Below are 18832 nucleotides of genomic sequence, written 5' to 3'. Positions count from 1 at the left end.
TTAAAGCAGAAAATAAAATTTTGGTGAAAATGTGTAGAAATTAGAACACTCACGCACTGCTTACTGAAATGTAAAATTGGTGCAGCTGCTATGGAGAACAGTTTGATGGCTCCTCAAAAAACTAAACACAGAATTACCAAATTCTGTCACCCAGAAACAGATAACCAGAGCATGCTTCCCCTACTTCCTATCCATCTGATGGTTCTTATGATGGACCTATAAGAGTGGCATCAGTAAAAACGCCACTCGGTCAAGTTTTAGGAGGTTTGGAGAAGCATTTGGTGGGTGTGCAATGCTGGTTCCCCTCACCGAAGGCAGAGACCACAACAATCTGCCTTCAACATTGTATCCTAAGGTTGCTGGTAAACATCCTTTACAGACAAAGGCCAATTGAGTCATAAATTTAAAAGTTTACAGACTGCATTTTGTTTTCACTTGAAATTGAGTTACTTTTATTAAGTCCCACAGGAGGAATAAATGTCTTAAAAAATAAGATTATTCCCTTTACTAAAATGTCAATGAGGAAAGTGATACTACTTTTCCACACAAAATATTACTATTTGGTGATAGTTGAGAAGCAGAATGATGAAAGCTGCTTTCTAATAACTTGTCCTAAAATTGAAAGGTGAGCAGACTCAGCTGTACCCTGCTGAACTGAGGCCTGCTCCTCAGTCTTCAATGGAGAGGGGTGTCTGTTTGAGGCAAAAATGACTAGTACTACTCATATATTCTGAATAGTATGTTATAACAGATGTCAGGGGGCTGAGTCCTTTGTGCGTGGCCACCCACCATGCAACTTGAGCAAGATGTGTGACTCCTCTGGAAGCCAGTTTCGCCATCCGCAAAATCAGCACTCTGGAATCCGCAACCTAGGACAAGATACTTAAAATCTTGATGTCCAGGCTACACCCCAGGTCAATTACATGAGAATCTTTGTGGGTAGGACTCAGTCCTCCGGAGTTTTTAAAATTCCCCCATACTTTCCATTAAGGTTGAGAACCACTGAAACAGAGGAATAAGACCTGGAGAAATCTTAAAAATTCCCTCCAGCTCTAAACATTTATACTTTAGCTGTTTTATCAGTGCACTGGAAAAACCTTGTCCTGTTTTCATGCTATGGCTCTTGGTCTAAGAAGCATCTGAATCATGTAGCAGCTGAAGCATCTTAGCACTGTATTAAGCACACAATATTCATGAGTTCAGTGACTTCCATTCACACAAGCCAACTGCCTCGGAATATTCAAAGACCATATAATGTGACAGGTCATTTGGATTTGTTCCATGTGGTCCTGCATTAGAACTAGGATCAATGAGTGGAAGCCATAAAAATATAGACCTTGACTCAACCAAGGGAATAGCCACCAAAGAGGCTATACTAGATGGATTGAATGACTTCTGGACAAAGTAAGTTTTCCACTTTTCAACACTTCAATGCTTTCCTTTGTAGGTTTTTACTTCCAAACTACTTAGAGATTAAGAACAAGAGGCAAAGACAGAATTTAAAGAATTCTGATTCTTTTGTTGTTCTTCAGTTGCTAAGTCATATCCTACTCTTTGTGACCCCATGGACTGCAGCACACCAGGCTTCCTTGTCCTTCACCGTCTCCTGGAGTTGCTCAAATTCATGTCTATTGAGCTGGTGATACCATTCAACCTTCTCATCCTCTGTCATCTGATTCCTTAAGAGTTTGTTATTCCTCTCACTTACATGTAAGTCTCTATTTCCTACAAAATCAGCAGGCAAAAAAAAAAAAAAGATGAGAGAGAAGCTCTTCACTCATAAAATATAAGCTTAAGCAAGTCAAGCACGTTGAGTTCAACTGGGATATGCAAAAGTTAGTAAGGTATACTTCACAAAACTCTGAGACAAAGTGATACTTGAAGCTTCTGCTTCAAGCTCAGTCTCCTCTTCTGTTTATAGAGCTAGACTGGTGCCCAGAGTGCCAATTCCAGCTGGCAGTCACTTTCCCAGGTGGGTTCTTGTCCCCTGCCGTCCATCTAGGGAGCCCACCTACCCATGTGCTTTTGACTCTGAGCCTCTTGCATTGACAGATGGTTTTAATTTCGATTTACAAATAATTTTCTCTCTGGGTACAATCTCAGTCCCTAACTTATGTTTAACATTTTAGGTAATAGACTGCCATTTATCATCTTAAGCAATTTACAGATTTAAAATTATACTGTGTATATGCATGTGTCTATAAGGAAAAACATGTTTGTTCTAACACAAATAACTTTCTATTTCATGATTTTCTCATACAACATCCTGAAAGAGGAAGCCTTCAGTGAAGTGAGGATTCCCCACACTTTTAGCCACACAAATTACACCACATTTGAAGGACTGTATAACTTTACAACTTGTAGAAAAGATGAAAGGCTTGCAAGTGCTAGGTGAGTAGTGGAACTAGCACCTGGACTACCTGGAATTGTTCTCCTAAATCTAAGTATCTGTAATCCTCTGATGATTAACTTGAGTTGAAATCAGCCTTGAAATAGGGATATTTCCTATATCTGTCTTTCAGTCACAAGTTATAAATCATCATGTTGGCTCACTAAGATGAGTGAGAGGCAGGGAATGGGAGGATCAGAACCCAAATGCGGTCATTGATTGATGTTTGGTTGCAGTCAAGATTAAGAAATGGTTCTAGGCCCAGGAAATTCATAACCTAGGGGAAACAGAGCCACTCCAGGCTACTTTGGAACAATATGGCAAATAAAGTGATTTTAAAAAAAGATGTGTTCAAGCTGTCATGGGACCACAAAGGAGGGGTACCCAGTCAATGCGGGTTAAGTTACAGAGTCTGGAAATCAGGTAGAAGAGGAGATTACTAAAGTGGATCTTAAGGGACCTTAAGGGAATTCGCTGGGGGTCCAGTGGTTAGGACTCAATGCTCTCACAGCCAAGGCCCCAGGTTCAATCCCTCGTCAAGGAACAAAGACCCCGCAAGCCACAAGGCACGGCCAAAAAATAAAATAAATAAAATGGATCTTAAAAGTAGGACTTATATTGGTATGTAGAGAGAGATATCAGCATTTTGGCATTGCGTTGTGTTGTGTATGCAGGGGAAATTCTACTTTGGGACAGAGCCATCAAGTCAAGTGTGAGTGAGGGATGGGGCTGGAGAAGACTCTGGGAGCCAGGTCACAAAAGGCTTAAAGACCTCATTAGGGCATCTGGACTTTACCTTGTTGGCAGGGGAGAGCCATTGTTGAGTCTTAAGCAGGAGAATGACATAGTCAGATATGCCTTTCAGACAACTCTGGCATGACTTTGTAGAAAATTGATTTCAGGAGACAAGACAAGGGACAGGCAGAAGTTAGGAGACTCTTGTAGTAATCCAGAGAGGAAATGATTAGGGTTTGAACCTGAGTGTTAGTAGTTAGGGGAAAAAATAAAGTTGAGAAATATTACATGGCGAAATTAGAACACTCACAAGATGGTTAAGCATGGGGAGTGTTCAATAGGGGTGGATTAAGAACAATCAATTTCCATGCATCTACCTACCATCACTTTCCAAGAGAGGTCTTTCTTGGCCATCCCCGTAAAAACTACAACATCATTCTTCCTGACATTCCCTATCCTCTTTCTCTACAGCTTTCTAACACATCATACAATTCTATTACCATCTATCTCCCCCCCCATTATATTATACGAGGGTTTTAAGGGCAGAGATCTTGTCTCTTTGTTCACCGCTGTATCACCAACACCTGGAGCAGTCACTGGAACCCACTGTGGGTTCAATGAGCATCTGCAGAATGAATGAATGCACAAGGGTAGTGCTGAGAAGCTGAGAAAAAGAATGTAGGAAGAGGAACAAACTTAGAGAAGAAAATGTTGAGTTCAGTCTGGGAATTTCCGGACCACTCCAGGGAAGGCTCTGTAGAAAACACAAAGCTCCACAGAGTCTCAGAGTGTTAGATCTGACAGATGCCCCAGTTCCTTCACGTGGGGAAGAAAGAAGCTGAGGTCCAAAGAAGAGAAGGGCCTGGTCCATGGCAACACTAAAACTAACCAGATACTGAGCCCAACGCCCAGCCTCCTGCTCCCAGCTCCCAGGCCTTTAGTGTTGCACCTCACATTCTCTGGTTTCTGCTGATCAGAGAGATGCCTAAAAATCACTTGTCTTTGACCGTCAGCTAGAGATTAACCAAACAGTTAAATGACTGTTTCTTTGGGACCTACATGACCAGTTGTTTGGAGAAAGAAAACTTTGAGCCTGAACCAAATATAGAAAGATCTCGTCATGGAGGACTCCTCTCCCCAGGGATCCTACCAGACTGAAGCTGCCTTAGCAGCTGTGCTAAAACAACAGACAGCTTTGCCTCTATGCCTCACACCAGGCAAGAGGTTGCCTGAACCACTTTTATTTAATATTTTTAAATAGAAGTATAATTTACACACAGTGAAATGTACAGATATTAAGTTCTCAGGTCATGAATTTTGACAAACATATACACCCCTGTAATCACCACACCAGTAAAGATCTCTTCTGCCCTACTCATTCAAAACCCTTTCCCAGAGGCAACAATTTTCCTGATTTCTATCACTACTTCATAGAAAAAATGCACTATAGATTTTTCTGTATCACTCTAGACTTTTACCCAGTCTTTTAGCACCATGTCTGTGAGATTCAGCCATGTGACTGCTTTTATCAGTAGTATTTTCCTACATATTGCAGAGTAGTATTCCATTATACAAATATACCACACATTGTTTATCCATCCTCCTATTAATAGATATTTGGGTCATTTCTAATTTCTGGCTCTCATGAATAAAGCTACTAAAAACTTCTTGTTTAACTCTGCTTATGGACATATGTTTTCATTTCTTTTAGGTGACTATCTGGAAATGAGATAGCTGGGTCATAGGGTAGGTATATGTTTAACTTTATACAGAACTGCCAGATAGTACTTCCCAAATGATTTTACATTCCCACCAGCAATGTGTAAGATTTCATTTCCAATTACTTCATATCTTCACCAATATGGGTATTGCCAAGCGTTTTCATTTTACCCACAAGAAAAGTCAAATAAACACAATACATTTTTCAGTCTCTGCTAACACTTTGGAATATTCTATTATTATGGAGAATTTTGTACATTCACTAAAGCATTAAAGGTACCCATTCCTCAGCTTCAGTAATTATCAACTCATGGTCAATCTGGTTTCATCCCAGGACACATCCAGCCCCTCCTCCCATATTATTTTGAAGCAAATTCCAGATATCATATTACTTCATTCATAAGTATTTAGTATATATCTCTAAAACATAAGGACTCTTTATGAACCTAACTAAAATGCTTCCCTGGTGGCTCAGATGTTAAAGAATCTACCCGCAATGCAGGAGACCCGGGTTCAGTCCCTGGGTTGGGAGGATCCCCTGGAGGGGGTCATGACAACCCACTCCAGTATTCTTGCCTGGAGAATTCCATGGACAGAGCAGCCTGGCGGGTTACAGTCCATGGGGTCCCAAAGAGTCAGACATGACTGAGCAATGAAGCACAGCACAGCACAAAATGCTATTACGTTTATTTTTAAAACAGTAGCACTTTAATATCATTAAATATTCAGTTAATATTGTTGCTCAGTCCCTAAGTCGTATCTGACTCTTTGCAACCCTATGGACTACAGCAAGCCTGACTTCCCTGTCCTTCACTCAACGTGCAAATTTCTAATTGTCTCAACAATGTCATAAATTTGTTGTACAGTTTGTCTTCTCAAACCACAATCCAAATAAGTATACATGTTACAACCAGCTAATATGTCTTTTGAGTATCTTTTAATTCAAAGGTTCCTCCTCCTTTTCTTTTATTCTCTGCGATGTTTTTGTTAAATAAATTGGATTGTTTGTCCTCTCAAGTTTCCCATAGACTGGACTTTGTAGGTGCATTATTTAACATATTCCTCTGTCCTTTCTATTTTCTGTAAATTATTCTTTGGATCTGGGAGCTTAATCATATTCCAGTTCAAATTTTTTTTTTAGCAAAACTACCTCATATTTGAATTGTGTCCTTCCATCAGGAGGCACATAATGTCTGCTGTCTCTCAACACTGTTGAGGCTCAATGCCTAGATTGTTCATTCATTTTGAGATGCAAAATGGTGATATTCCAATTCTATTGTGTCTTCATATATGTGTTCAGATACTTGTATAAAAAGAAACTTTCTCATCTACGTTTGGTTACTCCATGGTACAATTAATATTAAAAAGCAGAATAAATCTTTTCCCTTTATTTACCAATTTTTTAAACAATGAATTCTCTAGCATTCTTCAATGATAACCAGTTTGAGACTTTTTCTGTATCATTAGGATGAACTCATATATTTAAACATATGTGCTGTGTTTCAATTCATCACACTTATCATTTTTGATGATAATTTTTTTCTGCCAATCAAATTACTTAGTCCACTGACAAATATCTTTGAAAAGTATTTTTATGCTTCAAATGGTTTTTATTTTCAATTTCATACATGACTGTCTTTCTAATTCTAGTAATTACACAGTATATGGCAGTGCCCTCACCAGTAGCTTCCCAGAGCACTCACTCTGTTCTGGCCTCTTGTGTAAGCTTGTCGAGGAGAGTTCTCCTGTCATGGACTTAGTTGTGCTATCCTACAATACAGCAGAGACACCCAGAAGACTACTAGAACTTGGGCAGCAAAGCAGAGAGGTGTTGACTACAGCCCTGAACCCGACTATTTGGGTTCAAATCTTGGCCTACCTGTCAAGCTTGGTGAAGTTACTTTACCTCCTTCAGCTTCATTTTCCATACCTGTATAACAGAGAATAGTAGCAGTACCTCAAAGGGATGTTATGATGATGAATGAGCTAATAGATTCAAAACACCATTTGCCTGGCATACAGTGAGCACTCATTAAATACACAAACTTATTACTGCTGTCAGCATTCAAGCTGATTCCGGGTTTCCTTTAGGATTCCCAGTCTTTCCCATGAGTGGAGGTTTCAGATGCAGATGTCTGAAAGGCCCCTCGAACCCCACTTTCTACTGAGGAGAAAATGCATCAGTTAGTAAGAGGCAGTTGAATGATGACATGCACTAACCTTCGCAAGACAAGAGAGGAATAAGTTATGCCCTCAGTGTACAATCATTATTTGTTTTATCATCTTAACTCATTTTTTCTGGGGCCTCTTATGGCCCAATTGGAAATATCTATTTTGATAAAGACTTTAAACTTCAGAGAACACTTTCACACATATTACCTCACTTGGTCCGCTTAACAGTCCTGGACAGAGGCAGAGTTTATTATCCCTATTTGACAACCAAGGGAGCTGGCAGTGACTTGTCCAAGGTCACAGAGTCAATTACAAACACAGCTGGAACCTACTGCCATATTTTATGCCTCTTTTACAGTAGCTTGAGGCCAGTATGGCCTCCTCTTCTCATCCATTGATTTATTAGTTCAATAACTATCTATTTAAACATCTATTTATTTATCAGGCACTATTCTAGAACTAACATGTTGTTGATGTAGCAGCAGATACAGCAGTAAAGAGGAAAAAAAACACTTTTTTTTTAGAGTTTATTTTCTAGTGAGAGAAAACTCAAAACAAACAAATAAAAACATATAGCATGCCAGATACTGATCAGTGCTATGGAAAAACAGAAAGCGAAGAAAAATAATGAGTGTAATGGAGTAATAGGGAGGGGTTGCAGCTTTAACTGACTGTAGGAAAGGCCTTACTGAGAAGGTAGCCTTTGAGTCAAGTGAGGGAGTTAAGGAAGGGGCCTTGCAAATATTTGGAGGAGGCACTATCAGGCAAAGAGAAATGGCAAGGGCAAAGGCCCTAACTTGGTGGCAGATCTGGCATGTTCTAGGAACAGCCTGGAGCTAACCTTAGCTGCGGTAGAGGCAGCAAGAAGGAGACTGGTGTCAAGACCAAATTGTTTAGGGCTCTGTAAGTAATTGCAAGGCCATTAACTTTTATTCTGAGTTAGATGGGATGCCACTGAAGTATTACATAATCCTTAGTAGGAAGAGAGATCAATATAATACATGATACCCAGCAATTCCAATCCTAGGTGTTATGCTCACCAGAAAGGCACACCTATGTGCACCAACAAACACGTACAAGAATGTTCATAGCAGCAATATTCAAAATAGCCCCAACTGGATATATAGCCTAAATGTCAAACAACAGAAGAACAGATAAATACACTTTCTCTATGGATGCTACATTTCAATTATTTTTATTAAAAAAAATAATAATAATAATAGCATGAACAAATGTAAGGTCTATGATACCTACCCATGCTCAATAATGATCGATCACCTACTATTTCAAGGCACTGTTAGCCACTCTCAATTTAATTATTGTATAAACTTTTATTTTTGTAGGCATATCCTTGGGGAAGAAGTCTTGGTTCTGTTGATAAAGTGGTAGCAAGTTCATCGTCCTGAGAGCAGAGATCTAATGCTAAGCCCATCCACCCACCTGTGGTCCAGTAAACAGGTGAAGATGACAGAAGGCCTTTAAGATAAACACCTCTTCTTAAGAGCTAAGATCTGAAAACCTACTCATGCTCTTAACAAATGCTTTCAATGAAGCACACCTGAATGGAGTGTCTTTATCAGAATATATAATCAAGAATAGATCATAAATAACTATAATGAAATGTAATGTAATTATGCACTTAATGTAAATTACACACTTAATGTAAGTTTTTAAAAATTCTAGTTAATTGAGAGTAGGCTAACTTACCAAAAGATTTCACCTTTCCTCAACTGACTTAAAGTCAAATCATTTTGCCTATTAATAGACCAGCCATCTATCTGGCATTTAAGTTCCATCTTCTAGGAGACAGGCTGACAAAGTTTCTTTTATTTTAAACTAAGGGATATATAGAGCAGGTCATTAAAACCATATCCTTTAAGTCAGACTGTATTAAAGCCAAATTACCTTAAATATGGCGTGTTTTAGTGTTATGTTCTACATCTTTCTTTAATGTATTATATGTGAATACTTCTAGAGGCCCATAAAATGTGCATTACAATGGCAGGAAAATTTTATCCCTAAACCAAAAATAAGGTCATGATAGAACCAAAACTCAGATAGGTAGGGAAAAAAACAGAAATGACTCTGGAAAATACTCAGGGAAATGAGAAACTCAGAGCTTAAAGCAAACCATAAACCACAGCTTTCTAATTCTGAGATGATAGTGGAGAACATCTGTTTACCGGTAAATACACTGCCACTTATGTGAGGGAGTACATTTAACGGAACAAAGCATTAAGATCACTGAAGGATGACATGTTTGTTTGCAGTAATGTATGACTGTACAGCCTTTCCAATCAGCACTCATGTCCAACATAACCCAGGAGCCTGGTGTGCCCCTCCCATTACATCAAATTCTCACCGTTCAAAGTCTGTGTCTGGCAAAGAAAACAAAGCTGCCCTGGACGTCCATGTTGTGAGTTCCAGGACCACAGGGCAAATAGAAGATTCTCCTTGGAGATATTTTATGCTGAGGAGCCATAGAATCTAAAACCAGGAAAACTAACAGTCTAATGGCTTTGAGTTTTTATAGTTATTTCAATCATCATTTTAAAAAGACAGAGCCAGAGAGAACTTTCCCAAACACCTTGGCTAATAAATTGTCAGTGTTTAAACAACAATTACATTATGAAATGGAAATTAGCTGTTATGATCAAGCCATATGGCTAATATAATTGATGGGTTCATATTTTTAAGAGGATGGAGAGCACAACCCAAAGAATAACTAAATAGATTTTACAAAATTAACTAGAGATGATAAATTCTATTTTGTTGGACAGGTTGGGGTTTTTATATGAAGAATAGAGAAAGAAAAATCTTTGTTATCTATGATTTTTAATAGAAACCATGAATTTAAAAATTTAATAATTTGATTAATTTCAAAACCTCTCACACAAAAGGAAAATTTGCACATATATATGCAAAATAGATGCACTTCCCAGGTGGCGCTAGTGGTAAAGAACCCACCTGCCAATGTAAGGGACAGAATAGACTCAGGTTCAGTCCCTGGGTTGGGAAGATCCACTGGAGGAGGGCATGGCAACCCACTCCACTATTATTGCCTAAAGAATCCCCAAGGACAGAGGAGCCAGTCGAGCTACAGTCCATGGGGTTGCAAACAGTTGGACATGACTGAGGCGACTTAGCATAAACACACATGCAAAATAGATACATATTTATGTGGAGAAAAGAGACATAAAATGAGAAGCAATACAAATATTCACTTTGAATAGTTGAAAGCATTAAAAAAAATAGGTTTGGATTTTCTCCCTGTTTTAAAAGTACACTTCAGCATATCTGGAGTAATTCTGCAGTTTTATCATGTGTGACTATGTTTTATCTTCAGCCTTCCTCTAATACATGACAATTTCCTGCATTGATACTGGAGAAACTAAGATGTGTTTGCAGAAAAATATCCCCAGGCTTGATGGGGGCCTGTCTTGAGTTTTAAAGTGACAAACTGGGCACAGCTGTCCCTTCTCATCTGAGTGTCTTGAACCCCCTCTCTGAAACTGGACTGAACTCTTATTTCTGTTGATCTCTCAACCTGAGCAAAAATAAGCCCTAATCAATCAGTACTGGAAATGTATGTTGTGGGGTCTCTCCTCTTTGTTTAGGTTTTATTGATATTGAGGGGGGCTTATTATTGTGGTTATTGCTTTCAGTGAATTGTTGGCTCTGTCTTTCTGTATTGCCAGTAGGAAACGCTTCACATAGATTATTTCCTTTAATTTCCACAAAGATCTGTTAAAGAAGCATTATTATCATCATCCCCATTTTACAGATGAGGAAATGAAGAATCAGAGTGTAGTGAATTTGCCATTGTAGAGTAACAGAGACCAGAAGACAGATTACTTCTAAACCCACATTATTTTCACTGGGCCGTTTGCAACGAAAAATTTATCCATTGCTTTTCTGTGCCCTTTGAAATGAGTTTCTGGACGGTGGGAGTGGCAAATGTTGCCTTAGCTTTTCAGACAGGCAGGGGAATAGAGTGGGAAGGAGGTGTTTCACAACAAACAGGGAGAAAAGCACAAACAGGAGAGAGAGGCACAAAAACGGAAGTGGAAAGGAATTTTTCTCAAATCGGTTCAGTCAAAGCAGTCCTGGCATTACTAAGCCCACCGGCCTACATTGAGCACCCACTCCTCTGCAGCATTTCATATTCACAGATCCTGAGTCCACTGGGTCTCATCGTGCCTGTGTGTTACAGGAGACACAGGATCTTGAGTTTACCCTGATTGTGTGCTTAAAGGGAAATGACATTTATCGTCTTCTAAAAACAAGCCACATACTACTTTTTATGGGACATGAAATAACTCCAGAAATGCTCAGGGCACCACCACCCCCCCCACCCCCCACACCCGCCCTCTGAGGTAGGACTATTATTTATTTCCATTACACAGAGAAGGACACCAAGAAAGGTCAAGTAAGTTGCCCAAGGTCTCAGAGCAATTAAGTGATCCAGGTGAAGGGGGAGGCTGCGAAAGTGTCCCAGTGTTCCCCCTCAGGTGAGTGTGGGACCGCTCTGAAGCCCACACTGTTTCACTGGCGCTCCCCGTAGGGCTGACTGGACAGGGATCTTAGCGTCTCCACTAAGGGTGGAGGGGAAGGGTGAGGAAAGAAGATGTGTGTGGGGTGCGTACTCGAGGGGCAAGCGCTCTTTCAGGGACTTAAGCCTCAGTAGTCCAAGTCTTGTTTATTAATGAACCTTAGAAAAGCAGCCAGACGGAAAATCTGGGCATCGCCAGAGCCTCAACGTCTGCTGACCCTTTGCCACGCGGTGGAAGGCGCACGTGGACGCACCTGCCTCCCACAACCACTGAGGCCGTGCGGACCGTGTGAAGCTCCGGGTAGCAGGCGCCGGGCAGAAACACCGACGGCACCTTGTCGAAAAACCAGTGTCCCAGCCCTTTGGAAACGAGAGGCCCCGCTCCCCTTAGAGCAACGTCTGAGGGGCCACACTTCCCAGGAAACCGCCGGACGTTTCTGGGCATCCCCGGAAAAGCTTTTCTAACCGCCACTCACTCCCCGGGTAGTAGGCCCGCGCGGCCAGAGGCGGGCGCGTTTACCGGGGAAAACGCTGCGGGCACTCCCCGCCCAGCTCGTCGCCGGGCCAGCCCGGCCCCAAGGGCTCCTTCCGGCCCTCCCTGGGCGGCTGCCGAGACCTTGTCCCCACTCGGCGCCACGGGCCGACGCCCGGCTCCTCCGACCTTCGCTGCGCAACTGACTATATTGCGAAAGGCGCAGAGTCCGGGGCCAGGTTCAGAATTTATGGGTCCAGCGGCGCTGCCAACAAGCCCTCGGCTGTCTCTGAGTATGCGGCTGCGGACCCAACCTTGACATCCCCTGGTTACTGCAGGATAGTAGCACGTCTGTGACCTTTAGTTTCTGTTACTTCAAAGAAAAAGGGAGAGAGAACCAAAGGTGGCTGTGGGGCCAGGAGTGACCACTGGGTCAAAAGAACAACGTTTTTTTTTTACTTTCGTCTTAAAAAAAAAAAAAAAAATCCTCTGGCCAAACAAGGCCGCTAGCGCCCAAGGACAGAGTGGTGCGAGGTACGGCAAACTCTCGATGTGCTGGTAGCTGGTAGAAGTGACGGACCTTCCTCACGTGAGGAGCACCAGGATCAGGTCTGAGGTCTCGTCCCCCTTCCGGGCCTGCCAGGCTGCGGCGGGCCCGGCTCCGCCGGCCGGGGAAGAGAAGAGACAGCCAGGAAGGGTTCTGCGCGCGCCGGGCGCCTGGCCTCGCCGCTGCCCCCGCGGGAACCTGAGCCCTGTATAGTGTGACCCGGCTCCTGAATCCTGACCCGCGCGCACCAGTTGGAGAATGGACAAGAGGCAGGGCACCTCGCCACTTTTAAGGCCAAGTCTCTGAGGGTCTGGGCCTCTATCTTTTCCCCACGCTCCAGTTGCCTTTGTCCCCCAGCCGCCAGAAACCACGTGGGCACCCACAAGCTGGGGAACGCTCAGGTTTGCGCAGCACGTGGAGGGCAGACGTCCAGAGTTCTACCGGTCACCCGCCAAAGAGGCGGCAGGGACTCCAGGAACACAAATGAGGTCTGCCACTTCTCATTTTTCGAAATGTGAAAGTTTCTAATGGGTTCACTCGTCATAATAAGCAGCACGACCTACTAAGGAGACACTTGTAGGTAGAAGTTCGTTAAGACCAACCAGGAGCAAGTCTGATTGCAGGCTTTCAAGAGGCTCCTTTTCCGAGAGGGAAAATTAAGGTTTCTACAGAAGATTCTAGAAGCTTAAGCCTGCACTTTCCTGGCACAGCCAGCGGCTCCAGCCTCCTGGGTCAGCATCTCTTCCTCACCTGGAGCTCTCCCCATGTCCCTACGGTCCCCTGGTATTACTCATTGGGCTCCCCAAGGGCAGACTCAGGGTCCGCTTCTGCCGGCTCCCAGGATGCTTCCGGGGCGGGGTGAACAACGCTGTTCCCAGCCTGGCCCGCCCCAACTCCATCTCACCCCCGCACTTCTGACCACGGTGCTTTAAGAATATCATCCCTTCGCTTGATGGGACTACCGCCCATCCAGCTGGCGTCGCCGGTTCTAGCAGCCCAAAGACCCCGGAACCCTCAAGGTCCTGCCCACCTGCCCTGTGCGGTCAGCAAGCAGCGCAGCCCCAGCCCTCCCGTAAATTTCAAAATCGCAATCGAGGCGAAGACTGGAAACACACGTTAAGGGGGCTCACACTCTTGAGCGAGCCCAGTCCGCATCTCCAGCTGGCCTTGTCTCCTGCCTGTAGGCGCCAGGGATGGGAAGAAAAATAACTACAATGTCTATCATTTACTGAACGCTGAAACACTAAAGTTTACGTGCCCAACAAACTTTAAAAGTCTATTTTCTCAAAAAAGGGTCCCAACAATCCAAATGAAAGAAGTCTAATATATCCATTTTACAGATGAGAAAACTGAAATACACAGAGATTAATAGACCTGAGCTCCAGCAAGGAGGAGCCTGATATGCTGCTCATTTAATTTTAGATAAGATCTGGAGATTGTTGGTACCAGGAGGCAAAATGTGGCCTGCAGGGCTCGATTGGGCTCCCTGAGCCTTTTTTTTTTTTCCCATACCACCCACCAACAAACTATAGGGAACCACCAACAAACATTTTCAGGGACTCTGCTGGAGAGGGGGTGGGGAAAGGGAGGCAAAACCCTGCTGAAGGCCTCAGCCTAGGGACAGACTCATCTTCTCTGGATTCTGGTCTTGGCTTTCTAGGTTTGAGTAGTATAACCTTGGGGGCAGGTTGCTTAACCACTTCCAGCTTCTGTTTTCTCAGCTGTAAAATAGGAATAATTGGTCATAATGCAGGCGGGAAACTCTTAAGATCCTTGTGAGGATTAAATAAAATAAAAGACTTACTTTTTCGTCTTGTTTTCCTTCCGGTTTCCCCATGCTTAGCATGGTGTCCAAGCAGGACATAGTTATGCTCAAGATAAGGTCTTTCCCCCTGTTTTGCCTTTCTGGAAGCAGCACAGGCTGTACCTAGCATCTCCCACCCTATCCTACTGGCTACCTGACTGGAAATAGAAATAGGTGATCCTCCTTCCTTGACCTGAGGCCTGGATCTGGCTAGGTTCTGGGGCAGAGCCTTCCATAGACTGGGCTCAGCCTTGGAAGCTCAAAGAGCAGTGGGCAAGAAAGGGTGAGGGTAGCCAAAGGAGGGAGTAATGCCGGGTCCACAGACTCTTCCCTATGAACCAGACTTTAAGGACAGGTCCTATGTGGTGTTTGCATTACACATACTAACTCATACTAACTCAATCTTCCCAATAATCCATTACAGTAGGACTATCCCTCTTCTATGGATGAGGGAATTAAGGCACAAAAAAGACCAGTAACTTGCCTGTGTTCACACCACCAATGAGGGACAGAGTGGGGATTCAAATCACTAGGTCTTACAGCCTCCCAGTTTGGGGAAATGTCAGCAGTGGGAGAAGAAGACTCTTGCCAGGTGAGGAGGCCAGTTAGAACCTGACTCTACAAGATTTCCCCACAGTGCCCTTAGATCCAGAATAGCTGTCCATCTCCAAACCTTATCCTCCCTTTCCCCTGCCCCCCAGGAGCCACTCCTCCTAAGACCTGAGGCCTGCCACCTGAGAGACCTATCTTCAAATTGCAGCTCTGTCCAGTCTCATCCCCAGGTCTGGACCTACCTTGGGCTTAATGGTTCCTGAGTCTGATGCTACTCCGCCTGACCTCTGAGCTGCTTCATCATCAATCTGTCACCACCCTAGGGACCTCTCTGGGTCCAGGTCTCTCAATTCCATGTTCCTAAGTCTCTTTTCTCTGCTTGGAGATCTGGTCAAATTTCTAGGATATCTCTGCCCTCTCATCCAATTTTCTCTCATCTGGATGCTTCCTGGGACATCAAGACCTATTCAGTTTCCAGGCCATATCTTTTTTTTTTTTTTTTTCTTTTTTGCGGGGGGGGGGGGGAGTAGGGGATTGATTCTTAGAGGTTTGAAGGCTGCAAAGGATTTGGGGCTGTGGATGGTGGATGTGGAGATAACTGGGCCCAATGGGAAACCTAGTGCCCCTCAACCCCCAGTCCTTTTGAAACTCCCTTCATAGCACCCCAGTTGGAGACTATACCCAACTGGACCCTGACTATAAGTCACTGGCTCTGGGGAGCCCCGCCATCCATTGCCCTCTGATTAAGGGTGACAGTTAAGCCCAGTGTTTCCAGACCCAGGCTTTCCTCAGCACGCCCTACCCTTCCCATTAGCTGCCCTGGGCACTTCAGGAGCCTTTAGCCTCTGCTCTGTTCCCATCATTTATTCATTTGTTCAGTCAACAAACATTTTCTGAGCTTCTGTTCTGTGCAGATCCTTAGCTAAAACCCAACACTTGGCCTGCCTGGACATCCAAGGCTAAAGGAGGAGAACACAGGAGTGGGTGGGGGGTGGCGAGGCACAGAGGAGCGGAGCTGGGGGGAGGAAAGAAATCAAAGAAAGCAAGGTGGCTGGGGAGGTGACCCCAGGGTGAATAGGAGTTGAGGGGCCTGAGGAGCTGATTAGGGTGTTCCTGAATGACACTCTGAACCTAACTTCCACATGGCCTCTCTGGACAGCCTGGTGGTCAGAAAGGAGCTGGGAGGGGCTGGGAGCCTACTGAGCACTTTCTTGAACCGGTCACATTCCCCTAGGGGCCGCCTGCAGTTGGGCTGACAGAGCGTTGTCCGCCATGCTTTCAGAGGTGGCCTGTCCTGGAGCTGGGCAGACTTTGCCTGCCAGTCACCATTCCCGGACCCAAGCATCTGACTGGTGATCAACTTTTACAAGGCACCAACCCCTGCCCCCAGGTGACCTGGACAATCAGCGAGGGGGCTGGTGGGAGTGACAAGCCTTGGCAGAATGAATGGGGGAAGGGCGTAATGCAGGCGAAGACCAAGTACAAGCAGTCGCTACGGAGACTGCAGCCTTGAAGCTTTCCCCCTCATTTCCCGTCTCATTTGCGTCTCCTGGCTTGGTTCCTCAGTCCAGCCCATTTGGAAACCGCAGAGAACACCGCTTCCCACTCAGGGAGGGTGGAAAGGATCCCAACCTAGAGGGGGCTCCCATGGCGATCCAGCGGAGGGACCCCACCCCCACCCCCACTCCCACCGCATGCAGCGATTTTGGAGACCCCGCCCCTGCGGAGCTGTCTTCCCCAGCTCGCGGCTTTACTCCCCTCTCCCTGCTGCCCTCGCAGAAACGCCAGACCACCCTTAGGTGCCTTCGCGCCTGGTCCTCCTGCTCCGTGTGCGAAATGGGGTGGAGAATGTCTGGCTGGGCATCTCGCTGCGGAGCCCCCGGGCCGAACCCCCTGCCAGGGTTGAACCTGAGAAAGCAGAAGTTGGCTGATTTCAAGTGGCGATCCCGGCAACCCTCCACCAGGGGACCCGCCTATAGTGGGGAAAGGCCTGCCCGCGATTGATTCCCAAATGGGGTCGAGAGTGGGGGTGGGGGGGAGGATAGGCCACCCCACCCGAAACCCCCTCTGCTGGCCCGGCAACGGCACCGGCACCGGAGTCACAGCGTTCTGCTGGCTCAAGAGGTCTTCTTGCCTGGTCAACGCCAACGATCTATCCCATGGGATTCCCCCGTCCCCCGCCCCCCATTCGGAGGGCAGCTCCTTCTCTGAGTACCCGCACACACCCTCTCTCAGGCCGAGCCCTCTGGGGCAGCTTAGCCCAGTGGCTGAGATCAGAAACGGGACCTGAGCAGCGCAGGCTGAACTCCGGTCTACCCCTTGGAGTGTTCATCATGCAGCCCAGTTTATGTCTCCGTAAAATGGAGATGATAATAGAAACTGTAAGAGTAGAGTGAGAATTAAATGAGCTAATATGTGAAAAGTGCTTTTGACAGCACCTGGCAAATGGAAGGCGCTAAAGTGTTTACTGCCCAAGATTTAAAACAAAAACAAACAAAAAACCAAAACCAAACAACAATAACACACACAAAAAAAGGGGGGTGGGTGGGGGAAATCTGGCAAATGGAAAGCGCTTAAGAGTTAACTGCGCGAAATTTGAAAAAAAAAAAAAAAAAAAGGTAGTGGTGGGGGAAATGGAATGTAAAGAGGCCCCAGTGGAACACCCATTTTAATCCCTCTTGCTTGTCCACAAAGCCTTCTGCCCAGGGGCTCTGATTTTTTCTGAGAGACTAGAGTCAGGCCTCCACAAAAGTATCGGCAAACCAGCGCGGCTAGCTAGGGAGAAGGGAGAGAGACTGGGGCTTAGAGACCTGATGCCAAGCCCTGCCCTCCCGCAGCTTCCACTCCCGGGTGGGACCTGGGCTCGACTTCCACCCAACCCCCCTACCCACGAGGTTCCCCAAGTCTTGGCATGGGGGTGGAAACATCGGGGTCACCGTCTCCTTGACTCAGCTCGTGCCTGAAGGACTCATTAAATCCCCCTGCCTGCAATCCTCGTCCCAGGAATAAGTAAACCGTCTCAGTCTGGATTGGAGGAGCCAAGGGTCGCAGGAGACGGCCAGGTTCACCCTCTCAGCCCCCGTGAAAGTCTCTTTGGAGGACGAACCCTGGACCACGCTGGGGCACGGTGTTTCGCTGACAAACATAGCCCGCGCCCAAGGCTGGCTTTGAGGCAACCATTTGTGATGGGCCGAGAAAGCCGAACCCCGGGCCGACGTCTTGGCTGACAGCACTCTCTCCCCAGCCGCTGGGCTAGCAGGCGATTCTAGCAAATTCTCCCAAGAAGATGGGTCCGTGTTTATCAACTGGCGCGCCCCGCCGGCCCCTTTCTTTGGTAAACACTCTAAACAAACAGCCCATCCGCTCTGTTATTGCCAAAGCTGCTCAGAGCTTTAATAAAAGCCCAGGGAAGATCAGAACCCGCGTCCAAGGCTGCTGCTTAATCCAATGAAGGCAATTTCCGAGGATAATTGCGAACATGTTTTAATGCATATGCATGAAAAAGGATTTTTTTCCGAGAGACCGACTTTACATGCTTATGTAATTGATTGAGGCGCTGACCCGCTATTCAAAATGTTATTTGAGAACCATCAGAATGCGTAAACTTGCAAATTGCCCAGCTTGTATCTGAATTAATACCTCATTCATCATCATTATGGGTTGATAAGTTAATTTAACCATTTCATTCTGCCTTAATGAGCTATAGTTAAATTAATGCCACATAATATATGAAAGTAACATTTAAATAGAAGCACTGGGCTGAGACAAGCCGAGGCTGCTGCTATTTGGGCTGAAATAAGGTGACATAAATCTTTTCTTCATTACAGGACCCAGTCTGCTCTACCAGCAGTTATGAAGTATTTATTCATTCACTTTCTTTTGCGAAGTTG

The sequence above is a fragment of the Cervus elaphus genome, chromosome 33 (assembly GCF_910594005.1).
Source record: "Cervus elaphus chromosome 33, mCerEla1.1, whole genome shotgun sequence".
Taxonomy (NCBI): domain Eukaryota; kingdom Metazoa; phylum Chordata; class Mammalia; order Artiodactyla; family Cervidae; genus Cervus; species Cervus elaphus.
The sequence above is the reverse complement of the archived record's forward strand: the minus strand, read 5'-3'. Positions refer to the sequence as shown.